General features: G+C 43.7%; 1 pseudogene; it reads left to right on the top strand.

The window, feature by feature from the left end:
* The window catches only part of LOC120847349, a 191,450-nt pseudogene that overhangs the window by 124,063 nt on the left and 40,512 nt on the right, over positions 1 to 26,875 (top strand).

Here is a 26,875-nt window from a genome sequence, read left to right as displayed (position 1 = left end):
ATCGACATCAAGACAAGCTTGAAACCTCATATGATACAGTCTCCAATGCTCCTCGTCGGGCGGAATGTCTCGAAACCATATAAGCGATGGGTAGAATTCTCCACCATCCTCGTTGCATAAATGTGATCTACTCCTGTTCAGTCCGCTCTTGTCTTGACCCTCGTCGCCAATGTAGTAATTCGGTGAGTCGGTTACTACTTAACTGTTTATTACTGCAAGACAGGCCGAAGAGACATCGCCAGATTCTAGCTAATCACATCGCAGATTGAATGTGCTCGAGCTCAATCCATTAGCTCGAGCTGCGCCGACGACGACGACGACTTAGTGGTCACCTCAACTTGTGTAATCTGATCAACGTTAGAATGTATAGTTTGTAAGCTGCTTACAGTGCTTTAGAATCTTGCTTCGTTGTTCATTTTGCTATATATGAAACTGCATGGGAGCAGGGGCCAGGCTATGCCAAATATAGTACAAAGAAGAAAAAAAAGTGTGGAGTTGGCGTTTCGCGTAAGCGACCGATTGTTTTGTGATAAAAACAGTACATTACTCGTATTTTGTATCTTGGGATATTTCACAAAATATGGGGCGAAGATATAAATTATACAGGTGAAATTCTTGCGATTAAATATTAAAATTTCTCTTAAGATGATTTTTTTTTTCATCAGATGGACACATTAGTAGGTGTGCTTAAAAGTACTTTTGTAGAGATGCTTGAAAATAATACATGGATGGATAACTCTACACGTAAGGAAGCAATGGAGAAGGTACTGACCCTTATCCGTATTGTGAGCATGTACTAATGATGTCATTCATTTCAGCTTCAAAAAATGGTAGCAAAAATTGGTTACCCTTCTTGGATACTGAACGAGACGTATCTTAATGGCTTTTACGAATACGTAAGTTATATTACGTCGATTACAGAATAATAATCTTTCATACTGTGGTGAGATTTGTTTCTGTGTTCTAGGTATTTTCAGGCGTTCTAGTCTTGATATATACCGAGGTTGCATAGATATAGAATACAACCTATAGGCTGCATTTTTCTGATGTTTTGTATACAGGGTGTTTAATTTTAATTCCAACTGTCTCTTTAAACCGAGTGAGAGTTAGACACGTGCCCTCTTTACAATGTATTTATGAAGCTTGGGTGACATTAGTTGAAAGGAAAGTCGTCATGCTAAGCAGGCTATATAAACTAAAATCCGTTCGTGAACTTTTCAGTTATTACTTTTTAGGGTCATGTTGCAACGGCATTAGAGGAGATGTACGAATTGCTAGCACGTCTCGCAACATTCAGTGCAAGCTTCATATCGGCCATCTTTGTTAAGTCCAATTGGGAGAGCCGGAGAGCCGCTTCAGCGCGTTCATGAACCATGTAGGCCGCCGGAGGATTGACGCAACGATGGAATTTTACGAAGTAAACCATAGCATGCCGCGAAAAAATTTAAAAGCTATAAGTGGTCTTTATGACGATACGCTCGCAACTTGTGCGCGTCGACAGCGACGTCGTCTCGCCAGCAGAGAAAGTCGAACGTGTTTTGCCTTCGGAGCGTGCACGCGGCCCTCATCGGTGTCGACACAGGTCTGCGATTCAAGGTATGTAAGTACTGTTGCATATGAACGTGGGCCAAGGACGTTAAACTTGCTGAAAGTGTGTTTTGGAAGCAACGCACCATTTATGAACATTTCGCTTCTATGCGTGTTCGTTTAAAATCGGGAGCATCCCACCTCAGATTTGAGTCGCCACATTTACTTCCGAGGCACGTCGACACCTTTCACTGTACTTCCTATCTTACAAATTGTGTTTTGCGCACGCGAAAGGACAAATTTGAGAACTTGGCTTCGCAAAATTCGTTGTGTGCATGAAAACTCGCGCAGAGAAGACACTTTCAGAAGCGTCGCAGTCACTGCAAAGGCGGCACTGTAGACGTTTTTGTAGTTTACATGCACTTAGGACATCATAGTGGCACTTCAGTGCACTGACAAGTTGCAAAGACGCGAAACGGTAAAATCATTAGGGAACGTTTGCTCACCACGGGGCTCGCACCTTGCTGTGAGTGAGGCTTTATGTAGGTTAGAGCAGTACCTTCGCAGCCACCGAAGTGTAACAAAGAAGCTTACAAGCAATAGAATGATTCACTATCAGAAATTCGCCGCGATTTAAAGCACTCGTCGTGAATGCATCGCAGTAGAGAAGGAAGTTAAAAGGTTTGCGCCATCATAGTTTCCTCTTGCAAGGTTGCAGTCCCCGATACACACAAATCCTGTACGTTGAAAACAGCCGTGCCCTTTCCTACAGTGCATTTTATTAGCGATAGTTAGCATACTTTTGTGCACGAGACTGCTAGTACGAGCATGACACCGGCGCCTTTATGCGTTATTTTCGAACAGCAAATTAAAGAACGCAAAGTTTCACCACCCATTTTAGTTCCCCCAAAGAGTTATTTTCAAAACATACGTAGTTTTTAGCGATATGATTTCAACTGCCAAAATAAAAAGGAAAACCCGACGGTGGTTTCCTCGTGCAAACTGCTCAAGGGCTCGGATAAATATATCAAACGAATAAACGATACATTTCTGACACATACCTTGTTCCCATTGCCGTCGTTGGCGCCACCTTGCTTGCAGAGAGGGACACAGCCATTTCATGACGTCTAGCAGGAAGAAAAAGAAAATCGCGGAGCACATACCAGCGCGCACGAACCTGTCCAGCAGCATCTCTTGACTCTATCAAGATGGCGGATCTTGATCTTCTCGCGCCTAGTAGATGACTCTGCGCATTTTGTATATCTAAAACTCCTTAATAAAGGCGTTTTTACCAGTACTGCCAACAATTGTGGAAACGCACAAGACACGTGCCACGAGAGGGTGCTCCGCCGCCATTCGCCTCCAAGGGCGGCTTTAGAAACGAGCCTTGTGCGCTGGCGTGTTTGACGCTACCTGCAAGATAAAAGCAAACACAATCTAGGGGCTTTACGTATATATCCTAGTGACGGCAATAGCTCTCAAAGGAAAGATCAATAAAAAAATGTAAAGGTGCAGTAGCAAAATGGGCGTCAGCCCTGCCCAGATTGACGCTTAGTAGACTGACGTGGTCGTTTCGGTCACGTCGACGCGTGTCGTCGGCGCACCGACCAGGAACACACTGCTGAGATAGTGAACACGTGACTGAAACGACTGCGTCACTCTTCCAAGCGACAGTGTCGGCAGAGCTGCGGCACCCTTTTTGCGGGCAATTTTTAAATTGGAATAAAAACGTGAAAGTTGATAACTTAAATCCTAAAAAACTTATGTAGTACTGCTACACCTATCCATCGTTCTGTCCTGTAATAATAATTTCCGTCAATACTGCAATTTAAACGTATTTCCTTAAAAAAATATTTAAAATTAATTTAAAAAATATATAGTTATTGAGCCAACGTATCATGACGATTATTCCCTCATCTAGTTTTTGTCCTGCTTGATAAAAACAGGGCGAAGACCGGCACTCACCTAGCCCTCACCTCCTTTTTATAAAAATAAATGTTCGAGTTCAAAAACAAGCACCCTGTACATGCGGCTGGCCGAATATAGAGGGTTTTCATCAACAACACTGAACTTTAAAAGAGTACAGATGAAATAAATAAATACTTGAGTCGAAGGCAAAGTGAATTTAACGTAATTATCTTTAGATATGCAATATGTGAGCACCCTATCTTCAGACTTGAGTAGTCTCTCAGTGGATAGTCCGCTCAAGGCAAATTCTGGTTAAAAAAAAAATGTTTTCCTTGAATTGTACGCACCTGCTGCATAAATCACACCCTATCTTCAGGCTTGAGTAGTCTCACAGTGGATAGTCTGCTCAAGGCAAATTCTGGTTTAAAAAAATGTTTTCCTTGAATTGTACGCACCTGCTGCATAAATCACACCCTATTTTCAGGCTTGAGTAGTCTCACAGTGGATAGTCTGCTCAAGGTAAATTCTGGTTAAAAAAGATGTTTTCCTTGAATTGTACGCACCTGCTGCATAAATCACACCCTATCTTCAGGCTTGAGTAGACTCACAGTGGATAGTCTGCTCAAGGCAAATTCTGGTTAAAAAAATGTTTTCCTTGAATTGTACGCACCTGCTGCATAATTCACACCCGCTTCACAGTTCGCACCTGATGCCAAGTAAACAGGAAAACCTAATTTCATACGCAGTACACATTTCACAAATGCCTCCTTTATAAGCTCAAGAAGGATCTTGCATCATACATCATGCATTATGCAAATTATAATTATGTTTTTTTTATAGGTGCCTGCAGTTTCTTTAAACCATTCATTTCTGAATGTTCTGAACGGCCTGAATCTAAATAGCCACATTCTAAAACTTCTAAGTTTACGAAAACCATATAAGAAAGAAGATGAGTGAGTATTGTCAATGCTTGTTTTCTTTGATTTATTTGTTACTATTGTAGAGAGTTACAATTCTTTTATGAAATTGTCCAGGTGGTCAAAAGGTGTGGGAGTGGCAAATGCTTTTTACGCTGAATTCAATAACGAGATCAGTAAGTACTCAAACGAAGAATAAATTCCAGAGCAGTAGAAATCCATTTTGAAGTTTCCCTTTTCCTTCTTTAGGCTCAAAAAAGTAATCACGGTACACTAGATCACGTTGTTAAGGAATCTCTCAAATGAATATTTTATTGCGCTGTGGGTTTGCCTAGTAAACCAATCAAAACGAGACTGAAGCTATGCAGGAGCACTTTAGAGTAGCTCTATATTTTGTCTTTATTTATTTATTTGAAAATACTATCAACATTCTCTTGAGTGACATTGCTCAGAGGGTATCCGTTACAAACATACACACATCAATGCAGGGAGCGGTTGGCAATTAAAACATATCAACACGTACGCAGCACAAGTTTGTCACTCTAACAGGTTAACAGCAGAGTGATTAAAGTTCAAAGGCTGGGGTGCCGTTTCTACATAGACGATCTTGTTCCGCAGTCGGCTCCTGGCTTCAATCGGTCTTATAAAAAAAATAGTATTGCTTGAAAAGGTCGCTTCGACTGTAGGACGTTTGGATTGTTTTGGATTAGTGTAATCTGCCTGACCCTTCTTACCTGCTGGGCGAATATATATATTTGGAGTAAAATTAAACTTGCGGTTAATAATTTAAAAAAAGTTATTTTAAGCGTTGGATTTTTCGCCTTGTCTGAAATGGTTGTAGATTGCTCGATTGGAGCGTTTCCGTTCAAGGTGTCATTCTCGTGTAGTTGGAGTGAATAAACCGGAAAGATTGCCTTTGCACCCTCTTTTTTATCAATTTATCAATATTTTGGTATAAGGGTACCATATGTCACAACTGTCTCCTAAGGTGGGGTTTATGTATGTTCCATACGAGCCAGTTTTAACTTGTCTGGTTGCGTGCTTTCATTTCTTCATTAGCAAGCATACATTCCTCTATGTTCTTAAGCAGGTGGTATCAATGCGTTTACTCCGCTTCAAATCTGCTGGGAAAGTAGCCCCGAGATACTTGAAATCTTGCACTATTTCCAGCTCTTTGTCACCATAGAAATATCGAACCACAAGGAAGCTCCGCTTCTTATAAATATGGGCATATAAAAACTTTACAAAGTGTATTTTTAGATTACACGTGTAGCGCGATTCCTCTAAACGGTCAAGATATACATTTAGTGATGTTAGTTGTTACGGAGAGTTTGCTGTTGAACGGGTAGTACAATCGTCCTGAAGACGTTTGACCTGAAAGTAACTGCATTTTAACGGGGTTCTTTTGCCACGATTGAAAATTTTCATCACCAGTGTCACCATTCTTAGTTTCAGGTTTCATGTTTCAATTTTGTAACTATGTAAAATGCCGTGGTGTTCTTATGTACATCGTGCCAGCATTAGTTTTATTCATTTCATTTTTCTTTTGCACTGCGCGAATTTGCGAAAGTTTCCACGCGTTTTGTTTAATGTTTGGCGAATTTTTGTGGTCATAACTGTTGTGTAACTTCATAACTAACTAACTATTAAATTTCAAACTGAAATAAGTGTATTCATCCAACTTAGGTTTTTTTTTTAAATTTTTGTACTTGCTTTAGAATTCACTTTCCTGCTTAAATTCTTGGTTGGGTTTATTATTTTAGTTTTTCTTCGTTTATAATAACTTTTTGTTCTTCATGCTGATGAGCGCGGAAGATGCCTAATACGGCCCTTTAGTCAAAAAGCGTAAAGACCCCTGGTTTAGAATAGTAAGTCGTACTCAGTTAATAATAATCTGACGTAGTCCAAAGAAATTTGATTTTGATAGTTTTCTGTGTGGTACCCTATCAAACGCTTTATCAAAATGTATGCAGATGATATCGACTTGCGAATGGGGTCAGCTGCACATGAAAAGCACACAGAGATAATATGATAACTATGGCACCACTGGAACAGCAACAATAATAATGCCTCTTTGTTTTCTGCTAATCCTTGATGATGGTTTTTTTCTTTACACTATCTTAAAATGGTTTAAATCTTCACAATTGATTTAGGTCTTCGTTTTCTTTACACTTAGTTCTGAATTTATTTTTCTACAACGCATCGACCTTTCTGCTGTCGGAATGTTCTTATTCCTTCTCTTCTGTCTTTTTTAAGCGATCTTTCTTTTCTTCTACCTTTGCCTGGAACTCACGTTATTCCGGAGAAAAATCTTCGTTGAGTTGTGTAGTGCAAGGGAAGGGGCACTACCACAGTCCTCGCCTTTTTTTCGATGGCTAGGGCTCCCAGCACTTCACGGACGAGTTGATGTTTATGTCGCACCACGATTTTGATGTTGCACAACACTGCCTCGCATTGGCATCCGCGACAATGGGCTGCAAGGTGTCTGCTGCTGTCAAGTTTTGCAGAGATTTGGCATGTTCTCTGGTTCTATCATTAAAACAGCGCCCTGTCTGCACAGTATAACACCTTCCAGATGTTAATGAAATGTTATAAATTACTTCTTTTTGACATTCGGCGTACCTTGTTTATTGTTTTGTGTGCGATGTTACGTGCTTCTCGGTGCCTACGTTTGTTTTCGTTTACCCGGCCGCAAGTAGAATACATCTTGTTCAGCGCGGAGCTTATCACTTAGACCCCTTGCCGGCCTGCGATCTTTTTTAGCCGCTGAGTGATGCCATGGAGGTAAGGTGCTACCACTATGGAATTTCCAGTATTTTTCTTTGTTCACTCGATGCCTTCCTGTCCGCGCTTCAACTCTGGGAGATTTTTTCGCATATTGATGCCAGTAGTGTTTCCGGATACCCAGAATCAAGTGGCCTAGATATCTGAGTGTCAAAACACTTCCCGATCGGGTGTTCACATGACTTCTTTAAGGTAGATGTTAGTGCTGTCGTGGCTAACCCATCGTTTGACGTCCTTTGAGTGTCCGGATACGAACGGAAGACACCCTTTGCAGGACCGAGCTTGGTACCGCCAGCAGACGTGGCCACCTTTAAATCTAAGGGAAGATCAAGGAATCTGATAGATTTGTTTTCGGGTAGCTCCTGAGTGAACTCAAGTCCTAACCAGCTCTGTTGAAAGCATCTCATGGCATACTCCCAGGTAGCACACCATGTCGGCCGATACTGGGATTACGTCGGCCAGTACCGGGGGCTGTACGGCGGATCCCGGCCAGGGACGCCTGTAAGAAACCAATCCCGGCCGATATCGGGGACTCGTTGTCTAAACTGGCCAGCGCCAGCCGGAAAGTTCCCGATACCGGCCGACATCGTTTTCTTGCTGTAGTCACCGGCCAGTCTAGCCGTGGAGTTTCCGGTGACTGGCCGATATCGTTTTCTTGCTGTAGTCGCTGGCCAGTCTAGCCATCTAGTTTCCGGAAACTGGCCGACATCGTTTTCTTGCTGTAGTCACCGGCCAGCCTAGCCATGGAGTTTCCGGTGACTGGCCGATATCGTTTTCTTGCTGTAGTCACTGGCCACTCTAGCCATAGAGTTTCCGGTGACTGGCCGACATCGTTTTCTTGTTGTAGTCAGCGGCCAGTCTAGCCGTGGAGTCTCCGCTGACTGGCCGACATCGTTTTCTTTCTGTAATCACAGGCCAGTTCAGCCACGGAGTTTTCGGTGACTGACCGACATCGTTTTCTCGCTGCTTTCACAGGCCATTCGAGCCATGCAAGTTTTGATATGTAACCGAGATGGCTTTTTCGCTGATATAGAAACTATATGATGGTTACAAATGACCGTCAGGTTGGACATGTCTTCAATATGTTAAAAGGTGACACCTAATATTATCCTTGGCCTAGTATTAACGCCGCGTCATCCTTAAACCAGTTAACAAAGGCTTATTTCAGTTTTGTTAAAAAAGACGGGATCAAACATGGCTGTGGAATGAAAATTCAATTTGGTTTACATCTATTAATTTTTTAGAGAGCAGCTCTTAGGCGCCCGTTTCCGGCTTGAGCGGCATCGCCGTCGCAGTCGCCGTCGGCGTAACCGCGCGTTGCATTATGGGAAACGTCCCATAATGCAACGCGCGGGTCTCACTCGTGACCCGCGCATCGCATTATGGGGCCTTTCCCATAATGACGGCGTGTGCGCGTTGCATTATGGGAAGCGTCCCATGATGCAACGCGCGGTCGGCGACGGCGACGCCTACATCGCCGTCGGCGTAACCGCGCGTTGCGTTATGGGAAACGTCCCATAATGCAACGCGCAGTCTCATTTGTGACCCGCGCATTGCATTATGGGAAGCGTCTCATGATGCAACGCGCGGGTCGGCGACGCCAACGTCGCCGTCGGCGTAACCACGCGTTGAGTTATGGGAAACGTCGTATAATGCAATGTGCAGTCTCATTCGTGACCCGCGCATTGCATTATGGGACGTTTCCTATAATGACATCACAATTGACGTCACATGTGACGTCACAAGGGTCCCGCACGTTGCATTATGGAAAAAGTCCAATGATGCAACGCGCGGGTCACTCGTGACCTGCGCGTTGCATCGTGGCGGCGAAACTTGCTTTCGATGAGTTGGGCATTTTTACTGCGGCACTGCGCTTCCGTAAAAATTTCCACATGTTCTCAACGGCAAGTCTCAGGGCTTACACAGGGTTTTAAAGAGCTTCTTCGACGATTGACTACGAACGAGTAGAAAACGTGTCTTCAGCATGTTGCCGCCAGCCTCCGAAACGCTCCAAAAACGCGATTTTTCAACATGCAAAATCGCCGATCGGTGGCTTCACTCTCGTGCTGCAGCTGCAGCGACCAAACGGGGATGCGCGATCCAGCCCTTTGCCCAGGCAAATGCCGAGCGCTCCGCGCAAGCGGTCGTTCAGCGGTCGGCCTCAGTAAGCGATCCACCCAGTTGCACGCGCTGCCACCGCTTTCATAGCGTCTGCCCTCGCTTTTTAACAGTTTCGATTCCCATTGCTATTTTGCTGAAAGCATGAAGTTCTGATCGGAACTTCATGCTTTGATAAAATGTCCTGCCGTCGTGGCGCTGTACGTTTTGTAAAGGGGCTGTTAAGCAATACCAAACACGCATGCCGTAAAGCGACCGTCATCTCCGCAGGCGAGTTCCATCTGAGGGGAATTTGTCGTATTGTCTTCTAGCAAACGACATACCTAGCTCTTCATCCGAATAGGTGTGCACAACGTCTTCGACGTAACGCCATATCTTGGGCCTCTTCGCTGGCAAGGCGAATGAGTCGGCAAAGACTTCGCCGAGAACGGCTGCCTCGTCGTCACTCGAGCTGGAGCTAAGCTGGTATATTCGTCGCTGTCGCTGATTTCGCTGCTACTGCGTTTTATTAGACGATGTCAGCGCCGCAGTATGCTCGGGCCAGTCGGTCATGACAAGAGGAGCGAAAGCAAGCACAGCAAGAGAGCCCACCCAGCAATCGAAACAAAAAAACAGCGAAACTCCTTCATTTCCCCGCGGCAACGTTGATAACGAAACTGAAATGTTGCGAGTGACTACAGATCGTACTCCCCCGAAAAAGGCTGCGCGGAGAACTACTCCGGGTCCGAGCGGTCTGTCCGAGGAAAACACAGTTTGGGCGGCACATTCGTTTTTTACATCACTCTGCATGATCGTAATCGAAACATCACGTGCACCCTATATTCAACCAGAAAGGGTCACTACTTCCATAAACCCCTGCGTGCAACACGGCGCGCGTTGCTCTTTGGGAACTAGTTGGCCAGGGAGGAGAGTGGCATGGTTTTGGTTTCGATCGGCAGCGTGGACTATTAACGGCCGTGATCTCACGTTTTTTGGTCTCGAGAGCATCATTTTTGGTCTCTAAACTAACCTAAAATGGCCAGACCTCGAATCTATAGCACAAGCCCGAGACGTATAGCTTGCCTTCACACATGCTTGTTGTATTTTTATACTCTATCGAGCCTTTCTGTTTGCGTTTCGAGATATATGTGAACGAGCCAGTGCTGGGAATCTCGACGCTGCGTAGCTCAGGTATCTTGCTTGTGTACGAGTCAACAAGCTGTAACGACCAATAAGTTTGCATACATCGAGCTCGCACCTTTACAGCTGGTCAGGAAGTTTGTTTGTTTATGCGTCCATAGTCGAAATAATATTTTTTGCAACTACAGTTTTTCTTAATACGCCTGAGTACTTGAGGTAAAACTTGGAGGCGCCATTGAAAAGCTCAATTTGAACACACATCTTATCTCTTATCTGTACTGACCCGCAGCACTGCACAAAGTTAAGTCCCCACCCGCTTGCATTCCGCTAATATTCAACATCGCGTATGCACATAAATTTTTTCTGCAATCATATAGGCACATTCCCCCACACAAACCGTTTTAAGAAAGCAAAAGTCGAGCAATTGTGTGAAGAATGTCGCACCGTTCGCCGGAAGTGCGTCGGACGGGCGTGAACCTCTATGCGGTGTGCCAAAGGAACGAAATTATTCAAAGGGCATTTGACGGTTGGTAATGGCCGTAATATTTATGTGTTTGCTTTCTTCCTGACTGAGTATGCCGAGATAATTCAGACACACCGTTCAGACACAAATCTTGGGCGTCAGTAAAAGCTCGTCCAAAAAGGCTTAGCGAAGAGTAGGAGACGCTTGTTAGAGCCTCCGTCGTAGCTAGCCGACCTCAGCGTTTGCGAAAACCTAATCTCCTATCAGCGTAAAATTTGAGTGGGCGATATATGATGTCACGAGGAAGACACCATAGTAATTTGTGTGCAAGGAAATTGCCCCAGTTTTCGTTTTGTCAACCATTTCGTCGTTTACCCTGAGACTGGGTTTTTTTTTTTGAAGAGCAGAAGTAACAGAAAAAAGAGACAGGTCTCAGGGTAAACGACGAAATGGTTGACAAAACGAAAACTTCCACCAGCTAGCCTGTACTTTGACTCTTTTCTCGCTTCGCTTTGTATCGTTCGAGAATGAATGTATTGTACGTTCGTGAAAAGTCAGATCATCGAAAACTCAAGCGGCGCATTCGGTCACGGCGTGATAGCATGAAAGGAAGCTGCTCAATCGAAACCGAAACTGAGTGGCCAACTAGTTCCCAGAGGGCACTTCGTCGAAGCGTCGTGTACTTCTTTGTGCCCCCGTTTTTTTTTTGTTTTTTTTTTATATAGAGTAGCACAGTAGCACAATTATATATTTGCCACTTCGTGTTTAGACTAGAACAGACCTCATCCAGCATCGAGCCAGCTGTTGATAGACTTTGCTAGAAAGCCGATCCAGCATCCAATCCAAAGCCGGACAAGGTGAGCAAACACAAATGGCGAGCGGGACGTTGGCGTGGTTCGCGGCATGGTTCAGGTACGGTGGCTCCAGGGTTGAAAAATTGTATGTGACCGTGGTGGCGAGCGAAAGCGCTGAATGTAAATCTATGCGGGGCAGAAGTCGCTCGAAGTTACCGCCTGTGCTTTGATTTTGATGTTCGTGTTCTGTCGGTTTCGTCGTATGTAGGCCTAGTGAACCAACTTCCGCTCAACAACGCTTGCTGGTGGTTGACTCGACGGTGTTGACGGCCTTTCGCCGTATCCCGACGATCGTTTCGTCGTGATGTCCCGCAAGACGGAGTAGCCGTCAAGTAAGAGAAAGTACGAGCAGCAGGAAAGGGATGCGACCGCGTATTACTTCGTAGTGGCCAGCGGCGGCACTTTTCTGTTTACGTTCGCGCACGTTTTTGCATCGGCTTCTGCCCGTTCGTAGTGTAGATGCCCTTTGCCTTTCGTTGCATCGCGCTGTTTCCACGCTTCGAGCGGACCTTCGGGACTCCCGGCCGAGTATGGACGAATGTCGCGCCGCTAGCCCGGCGAGGCGGCGATCGTTCGGCGGCGGCCTCCGTGTGTTGTAAGCGTTGAAGTGAAATTAAGGGGGGGGGGATAGAGTCAATCGTGTACGCGCGCTAGGCGCATTTGTCACTGCCTTGGGGTAGGGTGAGGGGAGAAAAGTGGGGGAGAAGATAGAAGTAGGAGTCGGGCGTCAGGAGCGTCGTCTCACCGTCCCGCTCGCTCGTCATCCCATCGTCGCGCTTAATCCGTGAGTGAGTGAGTGCGTGTGTTGGGGGGGGGGGGGGGATTTAGTACTGGTGGCTGGCACCGCGCGGTGTCCGGTGATCAAGGCGGTCTCCGGGGGCGACCGCGCCGTGTTGGTGGAGGCATGCTAGCTCGCCGAGACGCTGCTGGCGGGGCATCGGGTTGTGCCGTCCGCGAGACGCTTGTCCGTTATTTTATTTATCCTTGCATCAGGTTTTAGATTATGACGGTAAATTTGCATTGTTTGCCATACTTCGCAAAGTCGTAACAATTTTTCTACAGGCGACTCCTAGAGCCGCTCGTCAAATTTTGAGGGCACGCAATACAACTTTTTTTTTTTCGACACAACATTTTTTTTTTATTATAACTTAGCAGTATATCGAAACTTTCTGCTCGTAGCGCAATCGCACCAATGCTGAAAAATTCCGCACGTACTGGCTAACCGTCATCATCGTAAGCTCGACTCGTTTTTCCGAGTTCACATCAAACAAAACTAGGTTCCTTCTATGAAAATACGGTGTACCGTTAAATACCGGGCAAGCGCGCACTCAAACTTTGGAAATAATCGCAAAAAAATGGGGGATAGGTGCTTGTCCGGTCGTCAATTTTACATATAAATGTACTGTGCGTATTTTCTCAGATCTCACAAATTTGGTAATGGGCGCTTAATGTGGAATGGGCGGATGCACGGTATTCTACGGTATGTCCAGGCAGTTAGCGGCATCCTACGCCTTGGTAAGCACAACCGCGCGTTGTGAAGTCCACCACCGGCGTGGCACAGGGCCCCGTCCTTACCTAGCATGTCGTCGTCATATGCAAGGAATGTATACTCCGTTCGCCCCTAAGCTGAGACTAGAATCTCCGCCTTCAGTGCGAGCTCGCTGGCTTCTGCAGTGCTTTGGTTGCGCGTGCCTGCGTGATCGCACTTGTGTTAGCAAGGGCAGAAAGCTTGCGTTGAAGGCGGAGCTTCTAGTCTCAGCTTAAAAATGAATTGAGTATAGTCGAAACGCCATTGCCATTGCTTGAAAAACTGGATGTAAATAAGCTAATTCCACGAAACCGCGGTATCACTAAACCGTTGCAAGTAAAAAGCTACAAACCATGGTGTAAACAGACCTTTACGCGAAATGAGCACCGTTTTTCTCTTTTACTGCTACTTTTATTACTTGGCGTATACCGGAATTCGACGCCGTCGTGTTTCAATGTGGCCGTGCATGGGGATATAGCCATGGAGTTATTATAATATATGCTAAAGGTTGCGAAGACCTGACAGTGTGAAGTTACTTGAATGAACATCATGTCTGACCACGCCTTTTATTCTAGTGAGGAGGAGTACAGTTCATCAAAGAGAATGACGAAATAACGGTGGCGTCCGTCCCTCTGTTGTGGTTCGACTTGAGTATGAAACAACGGCGGGTGGCCAAGCAAAATGCCTGGGGCGGACATCTTGTCTCGTGTGCGACCGGGCCAAGCACCAGACTCTGACTGGCCTTCGTTCAGAGCATCAAGTTTGCAGAAATACAGTAAGTATTATTTTGTACTGTTCCTTTTCATCTAAAGTCCTGATAATGTGCTAGCACACGTTTTTGATCTGCCCTCTGTTAGCATGCTTGACCAGATTAGCTTGCGGCAGTTGCTCAATTTAGTTAGCTCCATAATCTTCGTAGTGACACATGCACAATTACAGTAGTGACCGAGTTCTTCAATACGCTACTGGTCACAAAACTTTCTCGTAATGCTGTGGGAAAGCATTGCATGCTGCCAAGAACGGCCGTGGTGCTGTCCTACTCTGGAGAGGTTCGACGGACAGCTTAGACTGTTGTTTTTAGGTCCAGCAAGTTCGCTTCGGCGCCGTGCTGTGCAGCTTCTGTTTGTACCTTGAAATGTTGTACCAATGGCCCGATTTTGGTGTTTTGTGAGATTGAGATCTCGGCAGGCTTGTACTCAGGGAGCTGACCTTTCTTTAACAGACACGTCACCTGCTAACGTGAGTTAAGAGGGAGGGTTCGTCTGCCCTAGAGTGTCATTTGTTGCGGGAAACAAGACGCCGCTGCGTCGTCTGCTACCAGAACCGAAGAAAGGTGGATCATCTGTTACACACTGTATGCTGCAAGTGAAATAATAGAAAACAAAGTTGCTTTGGGAACTTCTGCTATTTAACAAGGGGTGCAATTGATGACCTGTGCTTTACTTGGAAGTGCCAATTCATTCTAAAGCGTCATATGCCTAGTCGCGAGGTATCATGTGACCACAGAGCAGCCGCTTGCAGCCAATTTCGTTTTCTATACCAGGGCAAGTGTTCTTAACGGGATTCTCTCCCATTCTTAGACGGTTGATAGTTTAAAAAAAAGGCCGTCCTGAAAGCCCAGAAAATGGCAGTTCCAACAAGGGTACAGGCACCAAGCTAAGCCTAATAGGCACGGACCTATATATCAGATTTTTAAACTGGTGCTTATCACAGCCAAGCGCAGCGTGTCTCGCGTGCGTCGCCGACGAATCAGTATTGTTATTTCCTTTGATTGTCAAAAAACATCATAAAACTTTGTGGGACCATTCATTTTGACCGTACAAGCCCAAACTTTGAAGTTCTGAAAATTGGGGCCGTGTCTCCTTTTCAGAAAGTTTATTTGATTAACACATTTTTTTAATTAAATTTATGAATATTGCGTACAAATTATAACGTCTCTTAAATTTTTACAAAAATTTGAAACACTCACTGTGTCTGGCAACCGTTCCAAAGCTACCCAAACCACCCGAAACACCTGAAGGTTCAAGCGTTCTTCTGAAACTTCCCGAAACCCAAGGTTCTGAAAAAGTTTCTTCGCATCATCAGTGCATAATGTTGATCAGCAAAATGGATAATGCTTTCTTATGCCTTGGTTATCTTGCAGCCTTCGACGCTCAGCTGCTTAGGTCGTGATAGACCTGCACATCCAGAATGGGCACCTACAGCAGCAGAACAGGGAACTGCAAGTCTGTTGGGCAGGTGCTCGGGCACGTGGTGTCTTTCAAGCACCAGGGAGAGCAGGCGAGGCCCGGGGAACAGGCGACGCCCCAGGAACTGGCCAGGCCTGAACCACCCTAGCTGTTCCTGATGCCTCTCCGCAACATGGAACAGCTTAGTGCAGAAGCGCAGCTGAAGAACTTCACCAACAGGACACTGCCGGTATTTATGTGTCCTCTTTTTCTCAATATTGACGGGTATAAGGCTGCGACTCTTACTTTGTGGTTTAACTTGGGTTATCTGAAGATTTATGCAAATGGGGTTGGAATGTGGACTGAAGCCTTTTACCGTAATATTTCAAATGGATGCCCACCCAAACTATGTTTTAAACACAGTCAGTGGCAAATTAAAAATGAGTAAGTTGCCGTCCCTTCATTACGGGCCTTCTGTTATTTATAACAGCAGAGTGCATGCACAGCCAATGCACATCGGAAGGCTATTTATTGTAAGGGGTACCCTTAAACTGAACCCTGCGATAGAATTGTGTCAAGGTGATGCAACGCCAGTTGCACGTTTTGCAAGTCAGCTTTAGTAGCCTGCGTAAAGTTTTTGCAATTGTTAAACTGCCTTTCATAGAGGCTACTGAAGAGAGAAATGATGGACGGTGGCCACCAAAAATTAAGTATTTGTGCATCTTTACATTTTTGAACAGTTCTTTCCACCCGAAGGTCGTGTAGACAAGAGGCCTTCATGTGCTTCCTCATTGAACGGCATTTTAAGTCTTCTTCAACTGCCACTTCTTGAAATAGTTTTAATTAAAACATTTCACAACGGGGGAAGTAAAATCGCCCAACACATTTGCCTTTGGGTGCTTACAATATGTCGGCCTGCAAATAATCATAAATCATGCTGATTTGCTACGACACTTCTGCCCGTTTTATCCTTAGAAGTTAAATTCCGCACCTGCAACAACTCTCGCCGTGAGTATGTGTGTGGAGCACGCACAAACCTGCCTGCGTGCTTTTTGTGTTTAATGCTTGCTTGACAGAAAAATCGAGATGCTGTAGTATATTATGGGCTTCTTTTGGTTTTGTTCCTGTTCTCACTTGAGGCTATAGTCAAGAGATCTAAATATTTAGGGCGATAAATTCATTTGCGCTTTCGGCATTTGCTACAGAAGTAAAGGTACATGCTTGAAAATAACTTTTAGCCTGGTCTAAAATCGCTTTCGAGTGTACCACATACATTATTAAAATTACTGAGTGGATGCTGATGGGCAAAGAGGATCCATCAAAACGTTTGCACAATTTGAACGTTGCAACGAATTTGACTGACTATTAAGATTTAGCAGAGTATGGAGGGAAATATTTTAATCTTTCTGGTTTCGTCTAAGACAAGTAGAGTTGCCATATATTCTAACATTTTTTATTCTCTCTCTAGTAAATATTGTAAAATTTTGATGCATGTATAGTGTGGCTTGCTGCATTTACCTGGGCATTCACATTCTCTTACTTAAGACATGTTCATACCATTGTATCTGCATATAAATAACTTTATTGACATATTGAGAACACATTTTGTCTTTCTAGGAGGGGCAGCTCGTGTCTCTAGGAGACAGCAAGAACCTGCAGAAGGTGGTGCGAGAGGTGGTGGGACGCCTGTTCTCAAAGCAAGTCCAGGAGCAGTTCTCCGGCCCTTCTGGGCTACCAAGGAAAGTCAAGGTTCAAGGACGCCATGATGTGTAAGGTGGTCATCGGTAATGCATATTCTTTACTAGCTATTAAATTGATGGTATCTCTATTGGAGCTCAATAGACAAGCACAATCTTTGAAATATGTTGACAATTAAAGGGAAACTGAAACACTTCTGGACAAAAAAACGAGTTATAGGTGACTTCTGGCGTATTTTTGTCCTGTGAATCTGAATATCGCTTTCGTTTTCCCCGAAGGTGTAACTAGACGCGAGAAAACACGAAAAACCTCAGAGCGGCCGTGACGTCGTACTAGGATCTTTGGGGCGCCAAGCACGTGTCGCTCGTGTGGGCGGCGCGTGCAATTGCAAGCTTGCTAGTTGTATTTTTCCACACTGACGCCAGTTGTGGCGTCTATTTCTGACCTTTTTTCAAATTCAAGAAAAAGGTCAGAAATAAATTTTACAAATTTATTTCTGACCTTTTTACAAATTCAATTTTCCGAAAACTCCCAGCATGACGTCACGCCCCGGGAAGGAGGGGCTTCAGCTGTACTTTAGAAATTAATTTCTGCTTCTCCATGCACCAGATTGAAAAAATAAACTCGATATTCGTGATCCTGGAGGCCATATCAAGAAGATTTTGGTGTTTTTCCTCAAATACAGAACAGCTTCAGTTGCCCGTTAAGTCTTGCAATATGCAAAATTTAAATCGTCAGTTCCTGTCGTTTCTTTTTTTTTTTTTTTAATTTGACTTGCATTTTCTATTATGAATATCTCCTGTGTTGGCATTCTCGGAACCTTCATACTGAAAAGCAGCGTTTTGAAGGAACTGTGAAAAAAGGTTTTTGTTGGTGTTGTTTTGTTATCCTGTTAGTTTCCAGGTTGAAAATCTAATGACGACCATTTAGAGGCCTTGGTCTGTAGAGTGTCAGTTGGGGAAGTTTTGCTCTTTTTTTAGCCACTCATCTCTGCACCCCACCCCGTCTCGCCCCCCATTTCAGATTAATAGGATGTTGCGTGAAATAGCCATATGCCTCCGTAGAATCTGCACCTAAGCGTGGTAGCCAAACCCACAATCTCCACCTCTGTGGTGTTCTCTTTCTGTCACCATTGCAGGCTAGGTGAGGGACCCATATTTACACAAAGGAAACACTCTCAAACTGCAGTGTTTGAACAGCACCTTGTGTGTAGCTAATATGCAAGATATTGGCTTCCCTATCCCTCAACTAATCTGTGTGATCTGACAATTCTCTTTACAGGTGCCATACAAAGTCGCACTCGTGCAGCGTGGACGCGGTGCAGAAGTGGCTGACGGCCAGGGAGGCGGGCAAGGGCAATAGAGTTAAAAAGACGGACACTCCACTGGTGGTTCCAACCGCCTTTGACGATGAGGGACACTCTGGCTGAGGAGCTAGCTGCTATGGATGCACGAGTCACAATAAAGAATGTCACGGTAAAAAACATTTTGTATGTTCCCTTCATGTACTACCCACAATATGCATCTAGGCGACAGATGAATGGGACATGTCGTCTCAACGAGTATACAGTAATTGCCATGAGTATACTGTATACATGGAGAAAGTCAATTGTTCACACAGAATTGTTTCTTAAAATTGCACAAATACTAAACCGGCTTTTTTCAGTTCCAAAAAACATGTTAAAAACGGTCAGCACCTATAAAAGATATGAAAACCAATCAAATGGTTTGGACTGAGAAATTTAGCATTTCCACGTTTAAGTCAACTTGATCTACTGAGAAGTTGGCTGTTCAAAAATGCAGTAGGATGTCATTCTTGGGCTTTAAAGCCTGACACAGCTAGCATTCTGCTGGTTCTATGCTCGGTACACTGAATGACGCATACGCTGGTGCTGATCCGCTATTTCGCAGGCACTGACCCGCAATTACGCTGGCACTGATCTGTTTTTACGCTGGGACTAATCTGCAATTGGACTGGCTCTGACCCGGAATCACGCTGGCACACTGATGGTTTCCTACCGTACCACCGGTTCCATGCCGGGGATCTGTGTCGGGAGCTCGCTGGGAACATCCCGTATTCCCGGCATCCCGGTTTCCCAATAAGGTCCCGGTACCGGCCGGATTCCGGCATTGGGCCCGGCCAATGTCGCCCCTTGGGGCGTTTCCGGTACTGGCCGGTATCGCTATCCCGGCAGGCCAATACCGCCCCATCCCGAACCCGGCGTGTTGTGCTACTTGGGCTCGCGGCAACCGTTGTCTTGTTCTACTAACTCCGGGTTACAAAGTATTACGAAATCATCAACGTAGCGGTAGATTACTTCAATCCGGGGATCTTTCATGCTTCGTTGGATAGAAAGTCCGCATGTTACGAGGAACACATCGCTGAGGTAAGGAGCCACTCGAGACTCGATGCATACACTCCTTTTTGCATATACTGCCGATCTTGATAGGACACCACCGTCGCCATCCCCATTTCAGGCCTAGGAGGCCTGCAATGGGGATGGAGTAATACACATCTTTTCTGTCTAGGGAAAATCCAGAGGCAATGTTAGAACCATTTTCCTGCAGAAAGGAGATCACACTTTTTGAGTTCGGAATCTTGAAAGGGTCTTGTACCTACCCTTAAGACAGTTGTTTGGCCAGAAATGTTGACACTTGTGCATGCCAAGTATTTCTTTCTGATGCAATTGCCCGGAACGGAACTCCCTCTTTGTGAGCCTTGACAGAGAAAAAGACCGACACACGGTTATTCTTCGTTGCTTTGATTTTTGTGACAAGACTGTCTAGCTGGTTATTTTCTAGTATCTTCAGGATGACTTTTTTTATTGATGCAGTTCTCTTTTGATCCACTGGAATGAAATTTTGTGCGACGACTCAATCGGCTATTTCTGCGTACTTTTCTTTCTCGAGGACGACAAACCAAATTCGGAATTTCTTTTCCTGTAACGCATTGACCTTTCTGCTGTCGGAATGTTCATTCCTTCTCTTCTGTTTGATACGCATAGTTTTAGATCTTTTAGAAGTTCCATCCCCACTAAAACAACTAGTTTATACTACTTTAGTCAGAACTAAAGTCGCTTCTTTCATATGGTCATCCTGGCCATTGAACGGCATCCAGGCTAACTAACAGCCTGGATGCCGTTCAAAGCAGAGCCCTCCGTTTTATTTATTCCGGCTATCCCCCTAACGAAAACATATCAGGATTTCACCAATCAGCTAACCTTGACACCCTTTGTCATTAGCGCGGGGTGTCTCGTCTTTCTCTTATTCATCGAGTCTTTTATTACAACAGTCATCTCAGACAAAGTTTGCTGTCGCCTCCTTGCAGCATTTTCCCTCGTCTCGACCATTCTTGTGAACTCAATCCAATATCGTCGTCAACTGTCACTCACCAAATGTCTAGTTTCACCATTGGGAATTGACGACTGGAACTGACTGCCTGACGTAATTGTTTCCTTAGCTGACACTAAGAACTTTCCTGCAGCCATTAGCTTGTTATTTCTAACCCTAAACTAGATTACATCGTGTTTCTGTTGATAAAAAGTTGTGTTATTTGTTTGTCTTTTGAAGTGTTCACTGCGTTGTATAATGCCCCCGGGGCCTTCAAGGTATAATAAATAACGATGATGATGATGGTAACATCCCATTCACATCTGGGAGGTGTTATATTGGGCAGACAGGGAACTCTATTAATGATGAAACCAGGGGACATGCCACATCTCTACAAAAGTTGACATCAACAGGGCACCTTGCAGCCCATTGTCGCGCATGCTAATGCGAGGCAGCGTCGTGCAACATCAACATCGTGGGGCAACATAAAAATCGACTCGCCCGTGAACTGCTGGAAGCCCTAGCCATCCAAGAAAGAGGCGAGGACTGTGTTAGTGCCCCTTCTGTTGCACTACACAACTCAGAAAAGATTTTCCTGTGGAGTGACATGAGTTCCAGGCAAAGGTGGAAGACGAGGAAGATCGCCTAAAAAAAGACAAAAGAGAAGGAATGGGAACATTCCGACAGCAGAAAGGTCAATGCGTTGCCGGAAATGAAATTCCAAATTAAGTGTCAAGAAAACGAAAACCTAAATCAATGTAAAGAATTAAAAAATGTAAGTTAGTGCAAAGAAAAAGGAAAGCGGAATCAAGGATTAGCAGAAAAAAGGGGCGTTATTAAAAGTTACTAGTCCAGCGGTGCGAATGTTATAATATTTTCTTTGTGTGTTTTTCGTGTTCAGCTGGCCCCATTCATAAGCAATGAGGCAACTGGCTCAACTTGTGCCCGTGACATCGACTTGTTTTTTTTTTATTTACTGTGGATGCAATATTAAATGACTGGTTTTAGCTAGTTGAAGGTTCGTAGACGAACTCGACCGCCAAAGCAAACTACTCGTTCTTTTTGATTGACACTAGGAGATTCCGGGAATCCCTTCGGTTGAATCAATGCCCGGGACTACCGATAAACGTTTCTTAGATTTACGCGTTTTCGATGTTTCAGTAGTTATAAACGCTACACTTAATTGATTCGATTAACTTTATTATTAAAATATGGGTTAACCTTTTGCTTATCTAATGTACCCAATTAGTTTAAATGTTCACTTGTGACTTGGAACAAAGAGTAAGCGAAGCCCCGAAAGGTCGTTCTTCCGCCGGAAATATTTTGCAAAAACAAAAGGGGGATTTTTTTCACATTTAATACCTGAGAAATTGTTGTTCCGTTAAACAAGATCCGTTCATAAAAGCAATACTTTGGCAGTATAAGGTATAATGCATATTTACTATGTTCTATGTTTCTCACTAAACGGAAAGTTTAATTTAGTCATTATTCACTCCAACAATGATTTGCAACACTGGAGACTACCGGTATCCTTTCAAATATTCAATGCAATGTTTGCGCTCAACAATTATTCGTAAGTTGTTTACTTTTAACCTTTAAATGTTCAGTTTACTTTTGCTTCTAACTTTTTCAGATAAAACTTTGCTGTAAATTATGTTCTAAATTCCCTTATTCGTTGTTTTATATAAATAACCGTGTGTCAAAAGAAAAAAAAGAACAAAAACGATATTTTTGGACGGGAATAAAATGTGATCAAAACGTTATTTATTTTCTTGTTCCGGAGTCAAACCAAAAAACTTAGCGATTCTTTTTTTTTTTTTTTTGTTTATGGAACATGTACAGGTACTTCAGTATTTTCTCCACACAACGAGAAAGGTGACAGCCGGTGGTAGGTGGCAGACGTCAGAGGAAGCAGAATATGCTCGCAAAGCGTTTTACAGAAAGAAAAAAAAACAACTGAGGCTCACGCTCAGCTTTATTCGACAAGTGAGGGAGGCTGACTGGACATGGCATGCTTGCTGGAAGTGCTGGATATGGTGCGACGCCTTTGAAAAAGCACGAATGTATTGACATCTAGGGAAAAACGAATGAAACGCAAACCGGAACTGTAAACGCGAGCACATGTAGATCTTAAGTACCAGCCACACAGGTCAATGCGGAGCAGGCGTTCTCGGCGCTGACATTTACATGATTTGAACGGAGGTAATCCAATTCACCGGGTACACTTAATGACGTGCTTCTTCTGCGATCATCGACAGCTCCTTGAGTCATTCTTCCTCGCGGTGTTGTTCCCCCGCATTCTTCAATTTAACATTTTGTAATAACTGAGCACTTGCTAAAGCATTCTGCCGACCTACTTTATATAAAAATAAAAACAAACGTTTCTTTTTTTCTTACTTTTATTATGATTTTTTTTTGCACGTGAACACTAAGTGTTAGGAACCGTTACTGACCCTTATTTCTTCGTTCCTGAGCTCAAACGGAACAGAACGTTTTCTTATAAAACAAAACTGAAATCAGAAAAAAGAAAAGACATTCATAGCGGAGAGTTTTAGACACCTCATAATGCATGCAGGGATTGCATGAACTTTCTGAATGCCTTTCTGAATTCACTACACATCCTTTTGCATCCATCTCCTACATTCACTACAGATCATTTGCATTTTTCTTTCCAAAAATGTTATTTCTTTAGTATTTGTGAGAATGATAACGATCACTATTTACTTAGTGCATCAATGGTTGTCGTTGCTGAATACTTAGGTCAAACATACCTCCTTTATTTCAGTCTTCCCTGCTGGAATACTTCAGCCGCCATTATTTGAAGACGGTATACCTTCGTAAGTGGTTTTAAAAATGCAATCGAGTGTGTTCTATAAGTGGTTTTCTATAATACGAAAACGTGTCGGCCACTGCACCAACAATGTGGTAGATGTAATTATAACTGAAAAGACAACCATTCGAGATTGGTAAAACAAATATTGATGTTGACGCTTTTTAGGGAGGCAGCATTCGTTCGCCTTTGTTTTCCTCGCGACTTGATTGTGGAATGCGCATTGCAGTGCAATGAGTGCATAATACGCGGAACACCGCACACAGTAGCATAAATACAAAAATAACAAAAATACATATCAACAATTTGAGCGTATATTGGAAAGCATCCGAAATTAGTATGGAAGCCAAATAAATCTTAATTAATTTATGCTTTATTTTTAATCCTATATCCCTCAAAACACAACATACTCGGTCCAATGTTTCTCCAGATTCTCCATTCTCTTTGAAAAGTGACTTTCGTCTAGGTTCCCAAAAAATACTTGCCAGCCTCGATGGCCTCTTTCATTCGGCCTAAATTTTCCACCAGTCAGAATTGTTATAAGTCTCGGCACCAGGTGGAAGTACGAGGACGCAAATTCGAGCGAGTATAGCGGATGCAGAAGAATTTTGAACTTCAGTTCTGTCAATCCTTGCTCATCCAGCGAAATTGCTAAATCCAGCTAATTTCCACCGGATTGAGGAGATGCGACACCCACATTGCATAAAGGCAACTTTTATCTTAGTATCTAAACTATAAGAAGGGTTCCGTGTGTTCGTTATGTAATTTTCTTGAAATTCGGGGGTTATTTATTGGTGTTTATATTATAGCGTTCCTGACTGTTCACCCCGCGTACGGGTCAAGTACTGTACCAAACAGCCGAGAAACGTAACTAAAACATTTTACTTCATCGGAAGAGTCTGAACCTGGAACCGGTGCTGATCAGCTCCCTAGCTCGTGGATGCGGTCGTTCCTTCTCTGCTCGGGCCACCTCCTTTTTCTTGTTCGTCCTTCATTTTTTTTTTCTATTCAACCAATGTCTTTTATGTTCTTGTGGTATTCATAAACTTTAGACGAACACGTCTGTTAAAAACCTCCGGCGGTCCCGCCGGGAACGTACCGCTACAGTATGTCTCCTTTGAGTCGGTGTTTTTTGGTGTCTAATTTCAATGCCGGAGAAAAATCGATGTTTGTCTGGCTTGTGTTGTAAAGCGACTGTCTGATTACTAAAAAAAATAGTATAATTTCTACGTTAGTTTAAATCATGTATTATGGTATAAATTATATAACGTGAGTATAAATTATATATAATAATAGTTCAGTGCGGTTGTGTTCCGGGTCAATGAGAAGGAAAAAAATTAAAAAAAGTAAGGTAGAACGTTTTTTCCCGAAAAGCTGGCCTTTTTCCCACTTCAAGGACAACTCAAATTTGGCATTTTTCGGTTTTCACCGATTCGGAGAAATCTGCCGCGGGGGTAAATATTTTATTTATCTGAGTACGTCGAAAACACGGAAGAGTAAGTAAAAACTACTCGTTCATAAACGCTCCCTCACAGGTTTCATAATTTTACGCACTTATATTCGGCGAGTTCCTAGAACATTTTATAGATTTGGTTTACAATTTCTTGCGTGGCAGTCATTTTTGAACGTCTTGAATGTAGTTCGTCACTTGTGTGCCTCCGCCCATTCTCGAACATCGAAACCCAAAAACTCACGGTGGAAAATGAAGGACCTAAATTCCCAAGAGCAGAATCTGACCTGTATGTGATTTCCTCCCAAGATTTTTCTTTTAAACTAAACATATGACCGATCGGACATCTTTTTTAATCAATATTTGAAATTCACAAATGTTGTCAACACAACTATATTTTACTATCTGGAAAACGCCGTCCTCCTTGACGCGATTATGGAAACAATTGAATTTATTTGGTCCGAGACAAGTAAATATCCCGTTGAAGTTCTCAAGTTCCTGAAAATCAGCTCGCCGTGTTTATATGGATAACCGAATCGCTTGAAAGATACGTCCACTTATTTTTCCTGAGAGAAATATACTGTGGGTCAAAGAGCACTGAATAAGCAGATACGATAAGTCTGTTTTAAAGCATGAAATGCTTAACGGAACCCCTAATCCCCAAGTTTTTTTTGGTCAATCCGTCCAGAGTGAATTTCTCGCTCAATTTCGTGGGGAAACTAAATTGGTGTTTAAGTCTGATCACGTGACCTCAAGTCACGTTATCAGATCTCACGTGATTTCTACACCAATTACGTTTTCCCGCCAATGTCTGGGGGATATTGATGCCACGTGACCTGACGTCACGTGACGCATACACCAACTCAGTTCTTCCTCTAAATTTGGCTGGAAAATGTATGTCACGTGACCTAAACACCTACAGTTTCCCCGCCAAATCTAGCAAGGAAATTCACGTCAAGTGACCTGACCATACTTGGCAGATCAACACAACTTTCCTACTAAATTTAGCTAAGAAATTTACGTCACATGGCCTCCACACCAATTTGGCTTTCCCGTTAAATTTAGCGGGGAAATTGACACCACGTGACCTAAACACCCAATCCGCCTTCTCGAATGTACTTGGGATATTGATAAAAACAAAGGTTCTTCACTCCACGAACCTATGGTTTAATGTCTGCTAAATGGTTTTAAACTATCGTATCTTAAATTCTGCATTTTAAGCATAATTTTGTGGGAACGAACTTCAGAGGCAATGTGGTAGCGCTCAGTGATTTGTGTTAAGTGAAACTTTTGCTTTACATTATGAATGCTAGCAGGATTCGACGAATATGGCCCGATTAAAGTCTATTTTCAAGAATGCCCTATATAAACTGCGAAAGAATATACTTTCATTAGGGTACTTACCCAGGACACGCCAGCCATTTAAAAATAACCGAGATTTTTTTACCGACGCTTTAATTAATCGAAAGACGGACAATTTACCTGCGATGAGTATCGACATCCCCCAAGGATCGGTGGCACGCGTAGACTCTGTTAGTACCTTTTTTTATAGAGAAGGCATTCAAAAGGACACTAGATCAGATTCGTACCTTACTTTTAGGTTAATTCAAAATATATTTTGCCGGGGCAATCTTTTTTTTTTCGAGCTTACGTGACATCATATTCTGGTTATGGCTAGCTTGAATGAAGGAGTTTGTAAAATTTTTATGGAAGACCGAAGGCAGCGCCTTGACGGTTTTCTGTCACCCTTTGCTTGGGCACCATTTGGCATTGAGTTGAATAACAGCCTTCATAATCTTGCTATATTTGGTTAATTCTCGTCAACATGTCACCCCATGGCATACATTTTATGAATTTTACTTGGGCTACTCAATATCATCCCTAATCTAGTCTAGGGGCTGACAAACGGCGGTTCGCGAGCCGCATGCGGCTTGTCGTAGGTCCAAGTGCGGCTCCCTACTCCCTGGTAAACGGGGCAATCTTCCCCTCCTGTGTCCACAAGACGAGAGTTCTAGAAATTAAAAAAAGCTCAGTCTTGGCAGCTTTGTACTATCCGACGTACACACAGGTGGACTGCTTTTTGACACAGAGATGTGTCCTGTGACCGTGTTTCGTTTATTTCTCTCTAAATTATTTCGAACTGCATACGCATAACCGGCTTTAGGGGCCGTGGCTGACTAGC

Source organism: Ixodes scapularis, unplaced genomic scaffold, assembly GCF_016920785.2.
Source record: "Ixodes scapularis isolate PalLabHiFi unplaced genomic scaffold, ASM1692078v2 ptg001946l_1___fragment_3__unscaffolded, whole genome shotgun sequence".
Lineage (NCBI taxonomy): Eukaryota > Metazoa > Arthropoda > Arachnida > Ixodida > Ixodidae > Ixodes > Ixodes scapularis.
Note: the sequence above shows the minus strand (reverse complement) of the source record. Positions and strands in the feature narration are given on the sequence as shown.